The sequence below is a fragment of the Hevea brasiliensis genome, chromosome 2 (assembly GCF_030052815.1).
Source record: "Hevea brasiliensis isolate MT/VB/25A 57/8 chromosome 2, ASM3005281v1, whole genome shotgun sequence".
In the NCBI taxonomy this organism is placed as follows: domain Eukaryota; kingdom Viridiplantae; phylum Streptophyta; class Magnoliopsida; order Malpighiales; family Euphorbiaceae; genus Hevea; species Hevea brasiliensis.
Genome location: NC_079494.1, coordinates 99,421,292 through 99,426,839, shown reverse-complemented (window position 1 = coordinate 99,426,839; position 5,548 = coordinate 99,421,292). Strand labels below are relative to the sequence as shown.

Below are 5,548 nucleotides of genomic sequence, written 5' to 3'. Positions count from 1 at the left end.
GAGATTCCCTCAAATAATTCCTCCTAGAACATACCATTTTAGGGCTCCATGTCAGAAAAATGCTATAAATAGTCTCATTTTCCCATTTTAGAGGAGGAGACAAGGAGCAAAAAAGGAAAGGAGAGTAGAGGCAGAATTTGAGGAGTCACTTTCACCTTCCACACCATTTTCAACCAAGATTTACAGATTTATTTCTTTCCTTACATTTTTCTACATTTCTAGTGTTTAATTTCTTATTCCTTAGCTTAGATTAAAGCTTTATTTCCATTTAAACTTAATATATCTTGTAAGCATTATGGATAGTGAGTAGTTTACTTTTGATTCTAGAGTAAGAGTTGTAATATTTGAGATATTTTGTGGATTTTGATTGGGTAATCCATATTTTGTGATCTTAATGAGTTTTATTCATTTCTTGTATGCTTAATGACATGCTTAGTGTAGGATCCCATTAAGTGATGTTCTTAATCCATGGTTGAAGCACCGAAAGGAGAAGGCCTTGTGATAGATAATCAAGAAATTGGACTTAATTAACTTAGACCTAGAAATAGGCTAAGGATTAAGAGGATTCACAGATTAATTAAAAAACTTAATGGGTCTTAATTAATTCTAACTCCACGAAAGTAGGATTAGTTTGATTAAGGCACTCTTTGTCTCACTCGAAAGGGAATTCAAAGGATTTAAGAATTAATCTCCTTAAAACCCATAAGTTTCATAAGATTGGATAACCAATTTAAAATCCCAAAATAGCTCGAATATGAAATCCCGAACTCCGGAATCGCCTTTTTACCATTGTTAATTTCTAATCGAATTTAATTACTTGCCATTTTGAATATTGCCATATTTGAACTTGCTTATTTCAATTTGATGCAATTTTAGTTTAATTAATACATTGTTGAATAGAATATTAATTTTTGCATATTTAGATCTCATACTCCATTACCCATCAATTCATTACTTTAATTTCAAAAATATTTCAATTTACTCAATTTTTTATATCAAAAATTCAATCATTAACACAACTCCTCGTGGGATCGATATCTTTTCTATACTACTTTTACGACCCGTGCACTTGCGGTAGGGACGCATCAAGTTTTTGGCGCCATTGCCGGGGAGTTGTTTTGTTTAAGATTGAATTCTTGATTATTTTAGTGTTTATAGTTTTATCTTTGTTATCTTTTCATTTTGTGTTTGTTTGTTCTTTTTCAGGTACTTTTAACCTTTTATGAGAAGAGCTAAAAGCACAAGTGACACATCCTTATTGTTTAATCCTGAAATTGAGAAATTTTGTAAAGCCAACAAGAAAGAAACCAGAAAAAGAAAGGAAGCTTTGAGAGAAACCGAAATTGAAATAGACATGGCTGATGAAAGAATTAGAATTGGTGTTTGTAATGCTAGAAATGGTCAAAACAATGAAAATGAAGCCCAAGGGGAAGAAGTTGTTAATGCAGACGTGCCTAGGGGAAGTATGATGGATCATGCTTTTCCACGTTTTAATGACTTGAGAGAGAGCATAGCAAGACCAAGAATCGATGCAAATAGTTACAAGATGGATTTTGGAGTTCTTCAAATGATTCAAAATTCTCAATTTGGAGGACATCCTTCTGAAAATCCACACACACATCTGAAGAAGTTTGCTATGATCTGTGACATGCAAAAACAACCTGGAGTGTCTGATGATGCAGCAAGATTGAAGCTATTCCCATTCTCTTTGAAAGATAGAGCATTGGATTGGCTTGATTCTTTACCTCACAACTCCATTACAAATTGGGAGTAACTCACTGATGCATTTCTTGCACAATATTTTCCACCTGGAAAAACTCAAGAGTTGAGGAATCAAATGACAGCTTTCAGACCAAGAGAAGATGAAACTCTTTATGAGTCATGGATGAGATGGAAGGAATTAGAGAGATTATGCCCACATCATGCCATTCCAAAATGGATGATAAATCAGAATTTCTACACAAATGTCACTCCTGCAATTAGAGGGATTATTGATGCTCAAACAGGAGGAGAATTTATTATGAAGCATGAAGATGAAGCTTATGAGCTATTGGAGAAAATTGCAAAGAATACTCATCTTTGGAGTAGTCCAAGAGGACCAGCTCCAACTCAAAAAAGGCAAGCTGTTGGAATGTATGATCTTGATCCATTCAACATGATTAATGCAAAGTTTGATGCACTTACAAATGTCCTTGCTAAGAAGATGGAAGATTTGAGTATGTTGGTTAGTTCATCATCATCAGCTGGAAGTTCACAACAAGTGGCTTATGCAGAGGAAACTACCAGCTGTGGAGTAGATTATGGAGAACAAGCAGCATATGTTGGTAATTATGGAAACAAGCAAATGGGGAATCCTTACTCTCAAACTTACAATCCAAGTTGGAGGAATCATCCCAACTTTTCATGGGGAAATCAGCAAAGTCAAGTTCCAAATCAGAATTTTCAACCACAACAGCAAAGTCGAGTTCCATATCAGCAAAATAGGCAACCATTGCCTAATTTTCAGCAGAAAAATATGAACCCTCCACCAAAACAGCAAGAACGAAATTCCACCACTGAAGCTTTATTACAACAAATTCTTGCCAACCAAAATAAGCATGATGAGGAGATGAGAGAGATGAAAGCACGGCTGGAACAGATGCAGACACATAACAGAATGCTGGAAAATCAGATTGCACAACAAGCATCTTCCTCAAGTGCCAAGTCTTTTGGAAAGCTTCCAAGTCAACCAGAAAACCCAAGAGAGCAGTGTCAAGCTATTACTTTAAGAAGTGGGAAAGTTATAAATGATGAGAAGAGTGAAAACAGTGAGAAGAGAGAAAATGAGAAAAATACTGATGAGAGTGAAAAACAAGAGAGTGCAGAAAAATGTAAAGAGAAAATTGAAGAGAAGGAAGAGAAATATATACCTCCTGAACCCTACAAGCCACAACTTCCCTTTCCACAGAAATTTCACAAAGCCAAGCTTGATAAGCAATTTGGGAAGTTCTTAGAGGTTTTGAAGAAGCTTTACATAAATGTGCCTTTTGTAGATGCTCTTTCACAAATGCCCTCTTATGCAAAATTCTTGAAAGAAATTCTTTCAAACAAGAGGAAACTTGAAGATCATGAGATTGTAACTTTGACAGAAGAATGTAGTGCTATCCTCCAAAGGAAACTTCCTCCAAAGCTCAAGGATCCAGGGAGTTTTTCAATTCCATGCCACATTGGAGAGTCTTGTTCTACAAAAGCTCTATGTGATTTAGGGGCTAGTGTTAGCCTCATGCCCCTTTCCATCTATGAGAAGCTCAACATGGGAGATCTTAAGCCAACCCACATTTCTCTTCAGTTAGCTGACAGATCAATTAAGTATCTTGAAGGGATTTTAGAGAATGTGCCACTGAAGGTTGGGAAGTTCTACATACCTGTTGACTTTGTCATCTTGGACATGGAGGAAGATTTTAATATCCCAATCATCTTGGGAAGACCCTTTCTAGCTACAGCAGGAGCGTTGATTGATGTCAAGGGAGAAAAATTGACTCTTAGGGTTGGTGAAGAGCAATTGGTTTTCAATATTAATAACACTATGAAGAAGCATCATTCTGAAGCTGATACTTGCTTGAGAGTTGATATTATTTATGAGCTGGTTGAAGAACACTTCAGAAAGAAATATCCAGAAGATCCACTTGAAAATTGTTTGGTTCATGGAGGAGGCATAGACTATGACAACCCTCATGTAGCTGCATATGCTCAACACTTAGAGGGTAGTCCACCATTCATTTCTGCTCCAGTTTTTCAACTCACACAAAAGGAAAAAGCAGAAACTAAGCAACCATCATTCAAGGAAGAAGATGCACCTAAGGTAGAACTTAAGCAACTTCCTTCTCAGCTCAGGTATGAATTTCTTGGCACTAATAACACTTATCCAGTAATTGTAAATGCAAATTTGAGTACTTTAGAGGCTGATAAGTTGTTAAGAGTGTTGAGGCAATTCAGAAAAGTCTTAGGATACACCATAGATGACATTAAGGGAATAAGCCCACACTTTTGCATGCATAGAATCATTTTGGAAGAAAATTGTAAGCCATCTATCGAACATCAGAGGAGGTTGAACCCAAATATGAAAGAAGTTGTTAAAAAGGAAATTTTGAAGTTGCTTGATGCAGGGATCATATATCCCATCTCGCATAAGATTTGGGTGAGCCCGGTACATGTTGTCCCAAAAAGGGTGGAATGACAGTGGTCAAAAATGAAAATAATGAATTAATTCCCACCAGAACAGTGACTAGTTGGCGAATGTGCATAGATTACAGAAAATTAAATGTTGCCACTAGAAAAGATCATTTTCCACTTCCCTTCATTGATCAGATGTTAGAAAGATTGGCTAGGCATTCTTACTTTTGCTATTTAGATGGATATTCAGGTTTTTTTCAAATCCCTATCCATCCAAATGATCAAGAGAAAACCACTTTTACTTGTCCATATGGAACCTTTGCTTATAGGAGGATGCCATTTGGGTTGTGTAATGCACCAGCCACTTTTCAAAGGTGCATGATGGAAATCTTCTCAGATTTCATTGAAGACATAATGGAGGTTTTTATGGACGATTTTTCTATTTATGGATCTTCATTTGACATATGCTTGGTTAACCTTTCTAAAATTTTGCAGCAATGTGCAGATACTGACCTTGTGTTAAACTGGGAAAAATGTCATTTCATGGTTGAGGAAGGGATAGTACTTGGACATTTGGTGTCTAACAGAGGAATAGAGGTTGATAAAGCCAAAGTTGAAGTGATAGAGAAGATGGCTCCTCCTACCAATGTCAAGGGAATTCGAAGTTTTCTAGGACACGCCGGGTTCTACAGACGCTTTATCAAGGATTTTTCTAAAATAGCTAAACCTTTGTCTAATTTGTTAAGTAATGACACACCATTTGTATTTGACCAAGAGTGTTTGGATGCCTTTTGCAGGTTGAAGCAAGCTCTTATCACTGCACCAATCATGCAACCACCTGATTGGAGCCTACCTTTTGAAATTATGTGTGATGCTAGCAACTATGCAATTGGGGCTGTTCTTGGTCAAAGAAAGGACAAAAAGGCTTATGCTATTTATTATGCTAGTAGAACACTGGATGAGGCTCAAACAAATTATGCAACAACTGAAAAGGAATTTCTAGCAATTGTCTTTGCATTGGAAAAATTCAGACCTTACATTATTAACTCAAAGGTGGTCATATTTTCAGATCATGCAGCCATCAGGTATTTGCTCCGTAAAAAGGAGGCTAAGCCTAGGCTCATTAGGTGGATTCTGATGCTACAAGAGTTTGATTTGGAGATTAGAGATAAAAAGGGAGCTGAAAATGTAGTTGCTGATAATCTTAGTAGGTTGAAATTGGATGGTGAAGAATTGGATGAAATCCCTATTGATGAGTTTTTCTTGGATGAACAACTTTTCTCTCTTGTTGCTAAACTACCTTGGTATGCAGACTTTGTGAATTATCTATCTTGTGGAGTTTTACCTCTAGGTATGACATGGCAACAAAAGAAAAAGTTTTTGCATGAGGTGAAAT

General features: G+C 36.4%; 1 non-coding gene across 1 annotated transcript; it reads right to left on the bottom strand.

Moving 5' to 3' along the window:
- Window positions 1–1,821: 1,821 nt before the first annotated feature.
- LOC131178101 (small nucleolar RNA R71) lies at window positions 1,822–1,929 on the bottom strand. Its single transcript, XR_009147234.1, has one exon. It is a non-coding gene; the product is annotated as a small nucleolar RNA R71 (small nucleolar RNA).
- Window positions 1,930–5,548: the final 3,619 nt, after the last annotated feature.